Source organism: Canis lupus, chromosome 2, assembly GCF_048164855.1.
Source record: "Canis lupus baileyi chromosome 2, mCanLup2.hap1, whole genome shotgun sequence".
NCBI lineage: Eukaryota > Metazoa > Chordata > Mammalia > Carnivora > Canidae > Canis > Canis lupus.
The window spans coordinates 21,122,190-21,141,120 of NC_132839.1; positions in this window are offsets into that span (position 1 = coordinate 21,122,190).

Consider the following 18,931-nt stretch of genomic DNA (forward strand, 5'->3'; position numbering starts at 1 on the left):
CAGCTTCATATTTGAGTTTTAAAAGAGTTGGAGAATTAAGACAGATAGAAGGGAAAGCATCCTGACCCAGGAAAACAAAATGATTTATTATGACCTGAATGCATCAATGAACAAAGCATGTTTTTAAGAGTGACAAAGAAGAGCTTTATACTCAGTAATGGTGATTAATATTTGTGGATAGGTAGACTAAGGCCAGATTACTTATGTTCTTGAGACTTGGCCATTAGAGACATGAAAATGAAAATGATGGAGTTACTCCATATTTCTTCTTCTTTGATATATTCAGCAAATACTTATTATTTCCTATGTGCAAAGTACTGTGCCACGCACTGGGAAAACAGTGGTGAACCAAACCCAATTCTTGCCCAACCTCATGAAATTGTGTTCTAGCCAGAAAACTAAACTTTAAACAACTAACTTACACAATCGACTATTTAATTATGGCTATCATTAGTTCTTCAAAGGGAGTAATACAGAGTATCACGAGAGAGTGTGACAGTCTGGAACAGGGGGTGGTGGTAGGGAAGTTTGCCTTAAGTAGTGATGTTTGAGTTGACTTAAAGGAGGAATAGAGATGAGGGGATGGAGGGTGGACACAAAGGGGATGGAGGGTAGACAGAACTTGATAGTCAGACGAGACAGTACATGTCAAGGTCAATAGATAGGAAGAAGTCTGCTATGTTGTGTTTTTTTTTTTTTTTTTTTGAAGTCTGCTATGTTTGAAGAACTTCAAGACCAGTGTGAGTAGACTACAGCAATACACAGAACAGTATAGAATGGTCGAAGATGAGGTTAGAGAGAGGTAGGAGGACAAGATCATTCAGACTTTGTAGGGTTTTGGTATTTGAATTAAGTATGGTGAAAAGCTACTGAATGATTTTAAGCAAGAAAGTGGCATGTTTGGATTTACATTTTTGAAAGATTATTCTGACTACAGTCAGTAGGGATTAGAGGAAGGCAGGGTAGGTGAGGAAACTAGATATGAAGCTGAGGTAATAGTTAAGAGATGTTGATGATTTGGACTAGGGTGGTTGTAATGAAAATGGGGGAGGCAAATAAATTAGAGAGGTGTTTATGAGGCAAAACTGACCAGATGAACAAAATGAGGAAAGTAGTATGTATGTATGTATTTTTAAAGTAGGCTGCATGCCCAATGTGGGGTTTGAACTCCTGACCCTGAAATTAAGAGTGTCCTTCTGACTGAGCCCTAGAAGAAAGCAGTATTTAGAGAAAAGATTTCACTGTCATCAATTTTCAAGTGGGCCAAAGTGGGCCTGGTATGGATACAGGGAAGCCACTTGGAGACGACTGCAGTAATCTGAGAAGTTGATAAGGCCTGAGACTAGGAATGGAGAAGAGAACACATATTCAGAGACATTTTAATAGAGCAACATAAGATTTTGACTCAAAATTTTAAGTCTTAGTGATTTAGTCACCTTGGTAGCTAGAGGAAGGAAGTAAAAGAGGGAGGAAAGTGTTGCGCTTGTGGTGTTAGAGAGTTATGTAGGCAGATACAGGAGTATGATTCTATTTGGGAAGGCATCAGTTGAGGTTTGTTATTGGATTAAAGTCATAAAATATGTGGAGTTTTCCAAGGATACAGTATAGAGAGTAAAGAATAGCTAGCCAAGGCACTGATTCTGACATTGATAGGAGAAGTAAGCAGCTTACAATCTGGAAACACTTGTGTTCAGTAATTCCCTTTTGAAGGCAACTTAGATTTTACTGTTTAGTGTGTGTTATGTTATTGAAATAAATAGAATCCTCCCCCAAAATATCTGCAATTTGCCACATTTAAAAATATGTTACATTGAAATACGAAAAGAAAGAAAGGAAAGAGAGACTAGTTGGAAAGTGTTCATGTAATTTTAGAAGTAATTGGAATTAGGTAATGCTTCATAAACATTTAATTAAAAATGATTACCAAGTAATCCAGTATATGCTCAAGTTCAGAGACACTTCTTTTAGAAAAAATGTTAACTTATTCTTTCATTCTGTAAATATTTATTGAGAGCTTACATACTTGGTACTGTTCTTACTCCTACTGATTTTGCTTTTGATTATAGAAGCTACATTTTATTTATATTTTATTTTATCTTGTTCATTTCATTTCATTTTTTAATTTTTTATTATTTTTATTATTTTTTAAAGATTTTATTTATTTATTCATGAGAGACACATACAGAGAGAGAGAGAGAGAGAGAGAGAAGAAGGCTCCATGCAGGGAGCCCGATGTGGGACTCGATAATGGTTCTCCAGGATCAGGCCCTAAGCTGAAGGCAGCGCTAAACCACTGAGCCACCCGGGCTGCCCACATTTCATTTTTTTAAATAAGCTCTGTACCCAATAAGGGGCTCGAGCTCACGACACTGAGATCAAGGATCTATTGCTTTACCAACTGAGCCACCCAAGTGCCCCTGGAATCTACATTTTAAAGAGATGAGAAAGGGACGCCTGGGTGGCTCAGTGGTTGAGCCTCTGTCTTCCACTCAGGTTGTGATCCCGGAGTCCTGGGATCGAGTTCAGCATTGGGCTCCTCGCAGAGAGCCTGCTTCTCCCTCTCCCTATGTCTGTGCCTCTCTCTCTGTCTCCTGAATAAATAAAATCTTTAAAAATAGATAAATAGATGAGATAGTCAATAAGCAAGTAAATAAGAGAAAATACCAGATAACTGTAACTGCTATGATAAATAAAATGGGGGTAATAGAGGTTACTTTAGTTTGGATGGTAAGCCAAGGCTTACTTGAGGAAGTTATGTTCAAAATGTCACATGAAAGCATACTTAAGATGTTTAAGTCTATGAAGAGTTGCATATATTTGTCTGTTTATATAAGATTAATGATCCTATTTGGGTTTAATAGCAACAAAAATTTTGACATAATCTCTCTTTTTTTAAAAGATTGTATTTATTCATGGGAGACACAGAGAGAGAGGCAGAGGCAGAGAAAGAAACAGGCTCCCTGTAGGGAGCCTGATGTGGGACTTGATCCCAGGAACCCCGTATCAAGACCTGAGCCAAAGGCAGATGCTCAACCACTGAGCTACCTGGGTGCCCCTGACATAATCTCTTTTTAGATCAAGAAAAAGATTAATATTGGGGACCTGGGTGGCTCAGTCAGTTGAGTGTCTGACTCTTGGTTTCAACACAGGTCATGATCTCATGGGTCATGATGTCATGGGTGTGAGATCAAGCGCCGTGTTGGGCTCCAAGCTCAGCAGAGAGTCTGCTAGAAGAGTCTCTCTCTCTACCCCTTCCTCCACTCATGAGTGCACACTCCCTCACTCAAATAAATAAGTACATCTTTAAAAAAATAAAAAGGTTAATATCTTTTTTATTGCAATGTATTATGAAGTTTTTAACCTGTTGAAGTTATCAAGTAAGTACATTTTTTTTCAAGACATTTCTTAATTGCGTACATCATAGTTTTGAGAAATATTGTGTTCTGATTATGTGTGCTTAATGCACTTTTAGGAATCCACACTCAATTTTGAGTCTGTAGTTTAACAGTTTTAATCAATTTTTAAAAATAGGCATGCATACACATGCTTTTAAAAAGTTAAAAGTTCTAGCCATTTTGATAAGTGTAAGGTGTACATCTCATTGTGTTTTCAATTTGCATTTCTCTGATGATTAGTGATGTTGAGCATCTTTTCATGTGTCTGTTTGCCATCTGGATGTCTTCGGAAAAATGTCTATTCAGGTCCTTTGCCTCAAAAAATTAAAAATAGAAATACCATATGATCCAGCAATTCTGCTACTGGCTATTTGCCCAAAGAAAATGAAAACACTAATTTGAAAAGATACATGTACCCCTTATTGCAGGATATTTACAATAGCTAAGATATGAAAGCAACCCAGAAGCCCATCGATAGATAAATGAATAAAGATTATGCGGTGCATATACAGTGGAATATTACTCAGCCATAAAAAGATGAGAGCTTGCTACTTGCAACAACATGGCTGGACTTAGAAGGTATTACGCTAAGTGAAATAAGTTAGAGAAAGACAAATACCATATATCATTTATATGTGGAGTCTAACAAAAGAAAAACAAATGAATAAACAAAGAAATAATAAACCAGATTCTTAAATGCAGAGAACAAACTGGTAGTTGCCAGAGGGGAGGAAGGTGGAGGAATGGGTGAAATAGATAAAGGAAATTAAGAGGTACAAACTTCTAGTTACAAAATAAGTCACAGAGATGAAAAGTACAGCATAGGGAACATAGTCAATAATGTAATAATGTTGTTTGGAGACAGATGGCAACTATACTTGTGGGAAGCACTGAGTAATATCGAGAAGTGTTGAATCACTAATTCATACACCTGAAACTAATGTAACACAGTATGTTAATTATACTTCAAATATATTTATATTAATAAAGAAATAAATATAAATTTATTTATAAAAATATAAATTATATTATACTTCAAATATAATTATATCAAAAATAAATAAAAAGTTAAAAGTTGCAAAGAGATATATGGTAAAAACTAGGCTCCCAGTTCCCTGAGTTTCACTACCCAGAAGTAACTAGCAGTTTCTTGAGGCTTAGTAACTGTTTTAAAGTTAAAATTGAAATTACTTTGCTTATGAGAAAGATCCTCATGTTATCCTCATATTATTATATTGGGCTTAAGAACATTTTTCTACTGTTTCACAATTTTCTCTCAAATATGATGTCAAATGTATGCAAAGATTGGATTTAAACATAAATCATTAAGGGTCTGAATTGTTAAGGTCATCTTTGGTGAAAGCTATATGCTACAGGGAGTTCGTATTGTTATTCTTTTTGAAATTCATATTTCTGAGACTTAAAGGAAATTTATGGGCAGTGTCTTTTGTCTTCCTCCAAAAGACATTTATTTATGCCTCAAGAGATCTCACAAGCATTGTTGTGAACACAGGGAGTTCACAATTATGGTTTAATTTGTAAATAGTTTCCCTCACAACCTCATGTACTTGATCAACTTTCAAAATGCTAGTGATGCTCTACTCACTTCAAATTAGCTAATCTCCTAACTTTAGCTTAAGCCATCATCAGTAACCTTCTTGTCAGCTTCCAAACGCTTATGAATCATTTAGCAATTTCAGAACAAGGTGTTCTCATGGAATCAGAAGATACTACTTGATTCCTAACCTCTGTCCAATGGACTCCTGCAACAACAGTGGTCTGATGTCCAGTCACTTCTTCTGTTAGCAGATTAGTAGTTGATGTGTCTGTTCCACCGAAATCTCCTGAATTCTGTTTGTCCTTAATAACTTTATAAGTTATATTCAGATATTCTGTGAGGCTGTCAACTTCTTCTCTGTAGTCCTAAAGCTAGCCTTTCAGTTCAGATCATTCATCTTGGAGCAACCGTGGCTGCCAAAGGGAAATTGTACAGCAGTGCTAGCAGGAAGCATTCCCTGGTAGAATGGAGATGGAGCTTTACGCGCTTAGGTGAATAAATAAATGTCTTTGGTTTCGCGATAGCATATTATAAAGAAAACTTTGAACATCAAATACATTGTTAACCAGTGCCTAAATTGGGGAGCAAACCAAGGCTGGAAGCAAACATTTCTTTCTCATCCATTACAATTACTCTGACTCTTCCAGAACTGACAAGAAAAAAGAGGTGAGAAGAAAAGAAACCTTATTGTATTAGACACTGTGCTGGGTGCTTTACATATATTGTCTTATTTAATCTTCAGGAAAATTTGGTAGTTTATATTAGCCTCATTTTTCAGAGCAGAAACTGAGGCTTGGGAGGTTATTGAAAGCAAGTGAAGAAAGGAAGGGACAAAGGAGGAATGAATAGCTACAAAATCAGGGCCAGGATATACTTACCTTTAAGCAAAAAAAATCTGTTAGAGAATTTTATTATTTATTTCACTGTCTAAATAATAAAGAAAAGTTTCATGTTAATAAAACCTTAGCACTTTGAATCCATAAATTATCAGATTATTTACAGGAAGATAACAATACATTTGATGGGGAAAAAAACCTATTATCTCCCAAATGAATTGAATATTTCATCTTGCATTCAGTTGCTATGGTATTGTGTAGGTATAATTTATGAATTATACAAATTTTACACATTTAGAAATTAAATCGATGGGATTATTTTAGTACATGTATTTTTTTTTACAAAAATTACCCATTTTTATGTGTAAAATTTTTTCAAACTTTATTGAGATATAATTGACAAATAAAAATTGTGTATATTTAATGTGTACAACATGATTTAATATACATATATACTGTGAAGTAATTACCACAATCAAATTAATTAGCACATCCATAACCTTATATAGTTATTTTTACTTTTTTTGTATCTGTGTGGAGAACATTTAAGATCTACTTGCTTAGCAAACTTCCAAGTGTGTAATATAGCATTACTGACTATACTCGCCATGGTATACATTAGATTCTCCGAACTTACTCATCTTAAACTGAAAGTTTCTACCTTTTGACCAACATCCTGATTGTTCTGACCTCCAGCCCCTGAAAACCACTGTTCCACCCTTTAGTTCAAAGGGTTTGGCTTCTTTAGATTCTACATATAAGTGAGATCTCATACGGTATTTGTCTTTCTTTGTCTGGTTATTTCACTTACCATAATGCCCTCAAGATTCATCCATGTTGTCACAATTGATAGGATTTCCTTCTTTTCTTATGCTGAATAATATTCCTTTGAATATATATAATTTTCTTTATCCATTTATCTGTCAACAAACACTTAGGTTGTTTCATACCTTGGTTATTGTTAATAATGCTGCAATGAACATGGGAGTACAGATAAATCTTCAAGATCTTGATTTCATTTCCTTTGGATGTATACCCAGAAGTGGAATTGCTGGATCATATCGTAGTTCTATTTTTTAATTTTTTGACCAACCTCCATCCTGTTTTCCATAGCAGCTGTACCAATTTACATTTCCACCGACAGTATACAAGGATTCCCTTTTCTCCACATCTGTGCCCAAACTTATCTCTTGTGTTTTTGATAATAGCCATCCTAACAGGTGTGAGGTGACAGCTTATTGTGGCTTCGATTTGCATTTCCCGGATGATTAATGAAATTGAGTGCCTTTCCACGTACCTGTTGGCAGTTTGTATGTCTTCTTTGGAAAACTGACATGTAGAACTTTTACCGTTTTAAAAATTGTGTTATTAGTTTTTTGCTATTGAGTTGTATGAGTTCCTTATATAGTTTGGATATTAGCCCCTTATCAGATATATGGTTTGCAAATATTCTTTCCCATTGTGTAGGTTACCTTTCATTTTGTTGGTTATTACCTTTCTTGGACAGACGCTTCCTAGTTTGATGTAGTCCCTCTTGCTTATTTTTGCTCTTGTTGCCTGTGTATGTGTGAGATTTTATCTTTAATTTCATGGAAAGAAAGTGTGCATTGGAATTATATTTATCATATATGGTATTATGACTGTACAAGCATATTAACCATAATGTTAAATAAGTGACAATTTTGCTTTGCTTTATGTCTAAGTGTGTGAGGAGAGAGGTCTTTGATGATCAAAAGAAAGTTAAAATTAACATAACCCACATTTGTCACTCAAGCATTGCTTGAATCAAATATACACTAACATTTTTTTTTTTTACCCCTCTAAGCCTCTGAATTTAAACACACCAATGAATTCATGGTTCCGCCTCCTCTGCAGAGGAATCGAGCAGGCTATGGTGCTGCAGTTTGACATTGTCTAGCTGCACGGAAGGCAAGTTGACACTGGGCAAAACTGTGAAGGAAGAAGGGACGTTTGTAACTTGTGTTTTAGTATCAGCTCCTCTTTGTTCTGAGCCTTTTCTCTTCATGATTTTTCTTTCTATACCCTTATTCCTCCCCTTAAAGAAAGAGGTCCAGTTCTTTCTTGTCTTCTCCAATTTTATCCTATTAATTTTTGCTCTGGGGACAGAATAGGAAGAAACTAATTCTTGAGATGAAAATGACTGATAGGGTTTAATGTCTTATTTCTTAAAACACAGTGTAGATCAAAGGAGTAGAAATTGTTTTATTTAACAAACATTAATTCACTGTTCAGTGTGTTTTATGAATGTTAATTCATTTAATTCTCACAGTAACCTCTTAGGTAGGTTTTTAATTGTGGATTGTCAGGTGATCAGTAAGGGAAAGCTTAGGAAGCAATTGATCCTTTTATCTTTGAAATAATTTCATGAAATGAAATTCTATTTGTATGGCCTGCCTCGTTTGTTACTCCCATGATAGTAATCATGAGCCAAGGCAAATCAAGCACAAAATCTTATGGTCAGTCTTGTTCTCTGTGGGGCAGTGATGATAGAGCCAATGATTAGATTCAATTGGACCCTCATGACGGGTTTTATGGGCTCATACTACAAGTAGGAATGTTCACATCTAAGTTTAAAAAGTTTTACAGGGATTTGCTAAGTGAAATTTTACTATTGTTATAATTGAGATGCAGGTTAATTTTTTGTTATATGTAGGGTCACTGACCTTTTATATCTAATATTTTAAAATGTTAAGTTTATTTTTTGACTTTTGGGCTATCCTATTGTAATTCCAATTTTAAAATGAATTATCCATAAACAATAGTCGCTTTCAGTTGTTAAAAACACGCATCTTCTGTTGAGCACTGAGTGTTATAACAACTGATGAATTACTGAACTCGAAATCTGTAACTAATGATGTCCTATATATTGTCTAATTGAATTTAAATAAAAAAATAAAACCACATCTTAGAGAAGCCCTTCCTCATGAAGAATGAGAATGAATTGTATTTTTTCGTAGCAGTGCTAACATAGGTATATACACATTTTAAGGATATCATAAATTGTTTTTTATTTTAGCTATTTAACCCTGATTAATCTGTGACAACATTTAAATGTGAAATACATTGTCATTTTAACTACTGAATGACAGTCAACTGCTAGGAATCTCTAAAATAGGAAAGAATTCAAGGATTATAATTTACACAATGCTCATTTTAATTGAATTTCTGCCTAACTTTTTAGAGTATAGGGAAGAATCACAAAGAAATATTTTGTAAACAGTGAAAGCAACAAAGAAGAAAAAGTACTAACAGTAGATTGATTTTAAGAAGTATCAAATTTCAATTTTAATTGCAGTCATTGTTTAATTTTCTCAAGTCATACATGATGAATCAACTAATAGCAAATTTGTCCCCTCTGAAACTTCTTATTTATGTAGTAATTCAAGTTGTCATTTGATTTCTTACCCAGTAATTTCTCAAAGAAGTACCTGGCTGGTACATCTGATTCTTGGTTTCAGCTCAGGTGGTGATCTCAGGGTCATGAGATCCAGCCGCATTCTGGGCTCTGTGTTCAGCACAGGGTCTGCTTAAGATTCTCTCTCCCTCTGCCCCTGTCACCCAACCACCCCCACACACACTCACATACCAAAATAAACAAATTAATCTTTAAAAAAGTCTTTAAAGAAATAGCATAATATTTTGACTAAGGTCAATACATACAAGCCTATAACAGTAATTCTCAACCTGTACTATATTAGTGGTAGAATTATGTCAGACCAAAAAAATTGTGCAACTCAATTTATCATTACTCATTTAATGGTTAAGTCATAGTCTATGACATATTTTGTTGCTACAGTGACATTTATAACTCTTAGGCAACCGAATTTCCCCAATATATAGATCGCAGGATAAACTGTCCACATTGGAAAGAGCTCAGCCTTCCTTATGAACATTTTTTAAATTCAAAAAGGCAGTCATCTGTCTTGAAACCTCACTTTGTGCTCAAAAGATGTAGTTCTAGAACTAGTTTTTGTTGTATTGATGCTTGAAAACTTATTATTTAATAAAAATTGAATCCTAGATAATTCCTTTTCTTCTCCCCACCTACAGTGAAGAATTACGGTGAAGGAAAATAAAAATACAAACTAGTTAGTTGCTGTAATGTGATAAGTAGGGAAAAGATTATAGGCCCTTTTATTTTCTCACAAACAGCTATAAATTTATGGCATTCAAAAAGAATTCATGCAAAATTACCATTGAAATGAAAACATTCCCTTTTGCTAGGGAGTTTAGAGCAGTGTCTATAGTGTCCTTTAATACGTTGAAAGTCAGAACTAAGTCAGTCTGTATCTTTGCTACATACAAATTCTTTGAGATGTATCATACAGTTATTGGTATGAAATAAGCATTAGATTTATTACCTAAAGGTTTTCAATCACCATAATAGATGTATTAGAATGTAGGAAGACACTTTTTCAGTGAGTCACTTGAGAGTCTATCATATTTCATATTTCATAATATTTTTGCAATTTATTGGTCATCTTTTTCTACACAATTATTGGTATCTATTACATTTTATGAATTAGGAAATAATTTGGATATGTACTAAATAAATCTTAAATAAAGTAGAATAATTGTTAGGATATTTTACAAAGATGGGATTTGAGGCATGTCCTTGGGCTCGAATGAAATGCTGAGCTTTGTGCCAGTGGAATATGAAATGGTAGTAATCAATGATACGTGGTAGCATCAAAATTAAGCAAATTATCACCTATTAATTGATTATGATGAAATACTTTTTGAAAAAGTACCTTGGGAACCTACTTGGTTATCATACACACTTCACCATTATGGCTGTATTCTAAAAGAAACTTAGTGTGTGATGGATACTTCTGAATGAACTGCAACATTTATAGAAAGAAAATTGAAAACACAGGTTTTTAATTCTTAGTTCAAGGCATGGTCAGAGAACCTGAGAGCTTCAAATTATTTCTTGTAGCAACACTATAAATATTGCTGAAGATTAAACAAAAAATAATTGTTAAGGATTACAAAATTATCTTTATTATTATTTATTTGAGAGAGAGAGAGAGCATAAGCAAGGGGTGGGGTAGAGGGAGAAGCAGACTCCCTGCTGAGCAGAGAGCCAGATGCAAGACTCAATCCCAGGACCCTGGGATCAGGACCTGAGTCAAAGGCAGATGCTTGACCGACTGAGCTACCCAGGCACCCAAGATTACAAAATTATAAGTTGAATTCACGGGCTTACAAAATCATGAAAGCTAAGGCAATGGGAAGATGGGGGACTCTGAAACTTGGAATCAATATATTGCCAGTTGAAGCAGCTTCCCTACAGGAAGACTAACCTTCCCATACCTACCTGTAATAACCTTACCCAATGCAGCTACCTTAAAGAGGATGCCCATTTTCCTCCAGACAGACCAACCATTCTTATAGACCCATTTTGAGGGTCATATCATAGTATGTTCCAAAATACAAAGTCTCACCCAAGAAGAAATAGCCTGTATGCCAAGAGAATTGCAAAATTTTATGAACTTTGAAGAGTACACGAGGGAATGGATTCTAAGGATTTGGGCCAAAAAGGATGGAATAGAACATTGGGTTGGATCACATTTATAGATATGAGTGGACTTACTAAAGATTCTGAATTTAATATAGTAGCTTCTGTAGCTGGAAGTGACAAACAGTTTACTTTTTGAAAGTAAAGAGTCAATGTGGCCTATATATAATGAGGAAGAGATGCCAGAAATTTCTTGGAGTAGTAAAAGACAAAGGCTAATTGAAATAGTAATGTTGGAGTGGATTGTCCTGAATAGACGTTCCTTACTATATCTCTTGAGACAGCCCAGAGGACACTTTATGAAGGTGTGGAGAAACACATTAGGGAGGAGAGTATTGGCATCCTTAAATAGCTCTGTGGTGACTCTTCTTTGTAGGCCAAATGGCAGCACTTAATTTCCAAAAATAAGCTGGGCACACTTAGTGTAATGGGTACCAGAAAAACAGTGGTAATTAGTATGTTTTGCTCTACCGGGATCATCAACAAAGGATAATCCTCCTGGTGGGCAGACTTTGAATTTGTCCATTTGCCTGATTTGAACTATTGGTAGGACTACATTGTGTGAGTCTACTAGGGCTGTCATAACAGATTGGGTGGCTTAAATGACAGAAATTTATTTCCTTACTGTTCTGGAAGCTAGAGTTCATGATCAAGGTATTGGCAGAGTTAGTTTCTTCTGGAGTCATTCTCTGTGGCTTTTATTTTTTTATCTTTTTAAAAAATATTTTTCATTTATTAGAGATTCAAAGAGAGAGAAGCAGGCTCCATGCTGGGAGCCTGACATGGGACTCGATCCCAGGTCTCCAGGATCACACCCTGGGCTGAAGGCGGTGCTAAACCGCTAAGCCACCAGGGCTGCCCTCTCTTTGGCTTTTAAATGCCAAGGTCTTCTATGTCTTCACATGATCTTTCCTCTGTACATATCTGTGTCCTAATCTCTTTTTTATAAGGACACCAGTCATTCTTGCTTTCCAAGGAAGGAGTGAATGTTTCCACCTAGAAACCCACATGGTTCCATTGAATTAGAATGTCATTGGATATTTTGGGCTTCTCATTCCACTGAGCCAAAGGGCAGAGTGATGAATCTCAAATTACAATTTGGGTACAATTATCCCTTACAGGTAGGTATGTTTGTGTGTGCATACATGCACAAGAAAGGAAGGAAATGTGCAGAGCTGATGCTATCTTAATTTCTATAACTGGTCATAAGACCAGTTATATTTATAAATTCCTTCTTCCAGTACCCAATCTATATTTCCTTTGCTTTCCCTCACCCAGAACCTTAGCTGGTCAAAAGTCCTTTATGTGAAAAAAAAAAAAAAAAAAAGAAAGAAAGAAAGAAAAAAAAAAAGTCCTTTATCTGTTAGGGTGACCCAAACTTTAATCTGTAATGGGTCTGAATTCTATTTTTGTGGTTTGTTTTAGTTACAGTTTTTCATTAACTTTTCCTATTGGACATGGAAGTCCTAAGAAGTGCTCAGAGAATCCCCTAAATTAAGGATGGTCTCCTAACCTTGCTGAGTAGTGTCAATGTAATTACAGTCAAGAAAATGAACATATCCAAAACCCAAAGAGTTTCCTTATATCGCTTTATAATCTGCTTCCCCTCCTTGGCCCTCTCTGTGTCTCTTCAACATCACATAATAAAGTAACCTTTGGATTTTTAATAAATTGGATCATAAAGTATATACTCTTTTGTGGGTGGGGGCTCCTTCACTTAGCGTGATCATCTTAGAATTCATCTATGCTGAGTGTATCAATACATCAGTCCTTTTTATTCCTTTTTTTAAGGTTTTATTTATTTATTCATGAGAATACACACAGAGAGAGGCAGAGACACAGGCAGAGGGAGAAGCAGGCTCCATGAAGGGAGCCCGATGTGGGACTCCATCCCAGGTCTCCAGTATCACGCCCTGGGCTGAAGGCAGTGCTAAGCCGCTGAGCCACCTGGGCTGCCCTTTTTATTCCTTTTTTAAAAAATTATTTTATTTATTCACGAGAGACACACACAGAGAGGCAGAGACATAGGCAGAGGGAGAAGCAGGCTCCATGCAGGGGAACATGATGTGGGACTCGATCCGGGAACCTTAGGATCATGCCCTGAGTCAAAGGTAGACGCTCAACCACTGAGCCCCCCAAGCGTCTCAGTCCCTTTTATTCCTAAGTAGTATTACAGTTTATGGATATATCACAATTTGTTCATTCACTTATTGATCGATATTTGAATTATTTCTACTTTGGACTATTAAAGCCACTTTGAACATTTATATCAATTCTTTGGACATATGCTTTCATTTCTCTTGGGTAAATGTGTAAGAGTGGAATGCCTGGATTCATGGTAATTGTGTGTTTAACTTCTTAAGAAACCTCCAAACCTTAAAAAAAGTTGCATTGTTATTTATTTCCACCAGGGGTATATGAGAGTTCTAGGTCCACATCCTCAGCAACACTTAGTATGGCCAGTCTTTTAAATTTTAGACATTGTAATAAATATGTAGTAGTATTATCATAGTCTCTTTTTAAAAAGATTTTATTTATTTATTCATGAGTGACAGAGAGAGAGAGAGAGACACAGGCAGAGGGAGAAGCAGACTCCCTGCAGGGAGCCCAATGTGGGACTTGGTCCAGGACCCTGGGATCATGACCTGAGCTAAAGGCAGATGCTCAACCACTGAGCCACCCAAGCGTCCTGTATCATTGTGGTCTTAATTTGCATTTTCCTAATGATTGGTGAAAACATCATCACAATCAACATAATGAACACATCCATCAACCTTAGCATGTGCTTATTTGCCATTCATCTGTCTTCTTTGGCAAAGGTGATTATTCAAGTCTTTTGCCTATTTGTTTTATTTGATTGTTGGTTTTTATTATTAATGAGTTTTGATTTTTGACTTGTATAGTCTGAATACAAGCCCTTTATCAGATATATAATTTGCAGATATTTCTTTTACTTTGTGGTTTTTATTTGCATTCTCTTAGTGTATCTTTTGAAGAGTAAAGTCCAACTTTAATGAGGTCTATTTTAATAACGTTTTTCTTTTATAGATCATATTTATAAAAACATGTAACATGCAAAAACATTTCTGAGAAATCTTTGTTTAACCCAGTGTCACAAATATTTTTTCCTGTGTTACTTTCTAGAATTTTTAGTTTTATATTTAGGTCTATGATCCATTTTGTTTTAATATTTATATATAGTGTAAGGCAAGAATCAAAGTTTATTTTTTTGCAAATGGATACCTAATAATAGGACCATGTGTTGAAAGTTAACAGTTCTTCATATTAAATTTTCTCTTTTCATATAACTGATATGGTTTCTAATTCCTAAATGGACTCTGACACAATCTGGCTATCTCTTAAATTGTGATCTGGATTTCTAAAGAATTTTAACCAATATTTTTGTCTAGAATGTTACAGCCTAAAGCAAAAATAGTGTCCAAATGGAATCTTCAAGATGCACATGTAGATAGTAATATTCATTTTGTTGCAAATGAGTTAAAAGTTCTGGTTACCAAGGCATACTCAAGGAAATGAGTATTTTCTGTCAGTACTCCCACAGTTAAACATTAGATTCTGAGTATATCCAAGAGTCTGCATTGGGTGAGTGTCCAGTGTTAATACGATACTTAAGTCAAGTATCGAAAAGAAATGACTATCAATTTGTTTTTCTTAAAAATATCTGTGGGTGGGCAGCCCAGGTGGCTCGGGGTTTGGTGTCTGTCTTCCGCCCAGGGTATGATCCTGGAGACTGGGGATCAAGTCCCACGTCGGGCTCCCTGCATGAAGCCTGCTTCTCCCTCTGCCTGTGTCTCTGCACCTTTCTCTCTCTCTCTCTCTCTCTCTGTGTCTCTCATTAATAAATAAATGAAATCTTAAAAAAAAAAATCTGTAGGTATTTGGGCTGAATGTGTGGGTAGTTTGCCTTGGATGAAATTAACCAACCAACTAACCAACCAACAAATAAACACACCCAGAATGTAAACAATGGAATCAGTGAAGCAAGCCATGTCCAAAATGAAATGTTTTGTACTTTCATAACTTAATCACTCATTTTATCATTTTTCCTTTCAACTATTTTTAGGCCATAATATAGAATAGTGCTAAAAGTGAAGATGTAACAATTTGGAATCCTATGAGGGTATGAATGAAGTTCCTTGTCATTGGAATCTTGAACTTTGAACCAGATTTTATTTTGGATCCTGGTAGGAGACGGAATGGGGAGATCATAAAACATAAAGTTTGTACTTTTAAGACTCCTGCAGCCTGTGCATTCTCTTTTATAGCAATCTGAGGTTTAGGGTGTATTGTGAATAAATGAGTGTCTATACAGTTATGACCAAGCCTATTATTTAATGAAAAAGACCACTCTGTAAGCTAATGGCTTGAAAATACACATAGTCTAAAAGTAATTCTCAAATTTTAAACATATATAAAATAGCCAATTGTGCTGTTTCTTCTGCAACTTGACTAAGTGTTCATTTGCTGTTGTACGATGTGTAGGGAAAAAACTCAGTAATATTGACAGACTTTCTAATGAGGCCCAAAGAGCCAGAATACATTTAAAATATTGAGAGAGAATCCCATACCAGTTTTTAGACCAAAGAATAAAAGAGGGATTGGTTGATAAACTACCCAGAAATAGAAACCATGTTAAAGGTGATGTTTTGGCTGTTAGGCTTTCTTCAGGCCATAATATATAAAACTAACATTTTTATATTTCTTCTTTTGCCCAAGGAAGCCCTCAAAGACAGAATGCTGCCTTTAACCTTATTTTATATTCCACAGAGTATTTTAAAGACTAGAAAAATATTGCTGGGGCAAAAATGATTGGGGCTCTGAAAGATCAGAAGAAATCTATCATTTTTTTAAAATAAGCAGACACTGAGAACTTCATCCACAAAGTTATTCCAAATTCAGTGTTCTAGCCAGGGACTTTTGTAGTAAATAAATAAGATTGACCTAGAGTTCACTGTATTTTTGGATCTGAGTGTTACTTTCTTTTAGATTGGTTTACTTGAAACTTTACCTATATTTCTATAATAATTTTATTTGTATTTGAATTTTAAGTCTAATATTGAATTCTAAAATGATTTTAATTTAGACTACTGAGTTTCTCAATACATTTTACTTGTTCTTTCAAGCAGCCTGAAAATATTAAATTATATGAAAGTATTTTCCAGAAATTATTAAAAATCACAGTATTTTATTGTTTGTCATTGAATTTTGTTTATAGAATTTTTAAAATGAGTTAATAGTTTGGAAAAAATTAAAATGACAAAAATCAAAGCATTAATTCCAAAACCTACTAGCAAGTAGGTCTTCATAACTTTATATTTGTCTAGTGAGCAAATATACATGCTCTGAAGGAAAATGTTTATCTTGGGTAGATACGGCCAGGTAATAATACCTGCATTATTATATTCAATGAGGAATTCAGGACAGTGTTCTAAAAACTAGGTAGCTGCCCAAATCACCAACTATGTTGGTCAGTTGTGAATATCTAAAACATGGAACAAATATCTATTACAGTTTAAGCAAGAGAATTGCAAAAAGGAGAGGCGCTCTTGATTTTTAAAAGCTGATTCTGAACCACATGTTTTGCACATATCTCAATTAATCCTCACAGCCTCATAGGAATAAAATGATTTGCCTGTTATTATACAGCTAGAAAGTGTCATATCCAGCACTGAGGTATTTACTCTCAATTCCTGTGTTCTCTCCATTATAAATAGTTAACCTCCTAAATATATACCAGGTAATATTCATTCATTAGTTTGATGATAGCAACAATTTTATAACCAAATAGTATTTCATTTAATACTGTGAAATGTATTAAATACTCATGAAAAGTTACATCTCTTTATTTTGTATTATTTTATTTAAGATTTTATTTATTTGATGGTGGTGGGGAGAGAGAGCACAAGCAGGGGGAGCGGCAGGCAGAGGGAGAAGCAGGCTTCCCACTGACAAGGAGCGTGATAAGGGACTCTACCCCAGGACCCTGGGAATGACCTGAGCTGAAGGCAGATGCTTAAAGACTGAGCCACTCAGGTGTCCCAAAAAGTTTTATATCTTTAGTATTAACTTTTAGATATTCTATAAAAACATGTAGATTTAATGCTATGTTCTTCAATATGGTAGATTTTTTTTTTTAATTTAAATTTCTGGGGGCACCTGGGTGGCTCAGTGGTTTAGCATGTCTGCCTTCAGCTCCGGTTGTGATCCTGGGGTCATGGTATTGAGTTCCGCATCAGGCTTACCTCAGGGAGACTACTTCTTCTGCCAATGTCTCTGCCTCTCTCTCTCTCTCTCTGTCTCTCATGGATAAATGAATAAAATTCTTTAAAAAAATAAAATTTAAATTTCTGTCTAAAAGTTTATTTTGGGCTTCATTTTTACAATTTTCAGTGCTGATATTTTATAATATTAATGAACTTCAATTTGTCGTATATTTTTTTCTGGAATAAAATAGGTAAATGTAGCCCAAATGACTAAAATTACAAGTTCTTATCCAATAAAGAAACCATTCAGAAACTAGATGGTCTGTTAAAACTTGCATATTTTAATGATGGTAATTATAGTCTCTTGTTAAGTAACTTTTTATTCTCTTTAGCATTTAGTGAAGTTCTTTGGGAAATGTCAAAAATTCAGCATATTTTATTTTATTTTACTTTTTAAAAAAGATTTTATTTATTTATTTATTTATTTATTTATTTATTTATTTATTTATTTATTTATTTATTTATTTATTTATTTATTTATTTATTTATTTATTTATTTATTTATTTATTTAGAGCATAGCCAGGGAGAGGGGCAGAGAGAGAAAGAGAATCTCAGGCTGACTCCATGCTGAGTGCTGAGCTTCATGGGTGCTCGATCCCACAGCCCTTGATATCATGACCTGAGCCAAGATCAAGAGTTGGACCCTCAACCAAGTGAGCCACCCAGATGCCCCTCGGCATATTTCATATTTCATTCACTGAGAATAATAAACCATGTCAGTGGATGGACTCAATATCAAGTGAGATTGTCAAATGAATCATAATAATTCATAAGACTGGGAATCTTGTGTTATTTTTCACTGTCCTAGTTTCTAAAGAGCCACACAAAGTTCATGTTAGTAGTTTTCTGTTTAGATCATCTAAAGGTGATTTACTGATCAAACCCACCAGAGGATAGAAAGAGGTTTCCCACTACTTGGGTTTAAAGCACTTGCTGAGATTAACTATTTCCACCTAGCCACAGGACACTCTAATAAGAATTTGTGGCATATAAAAAAAAGTTTCCATAATCTCTGAGAATGACTGTGTAATGGACATCTTGGAGGATAGATTAGTGTACTTTACCTGTGTTGTAATGATGGGACTAAGGTGGAGAGGCTTTTTCATTTTCAAGGATGTTTGATGCATCACTAAACATGTGTCATTACATGTGTTTTCAATTCTTTGGGTCAAAGCTAAATGACCAACACAAAGGATTAACATTCAGAACTGATCATCTGTCCAGTTTTGGAAATAGTACAAACAGTACTTGGAATAGTTGCATTCTGTTGCTTAGAGTTACAACATTCTACCTTTGTGGTCACTGGTCCATGACT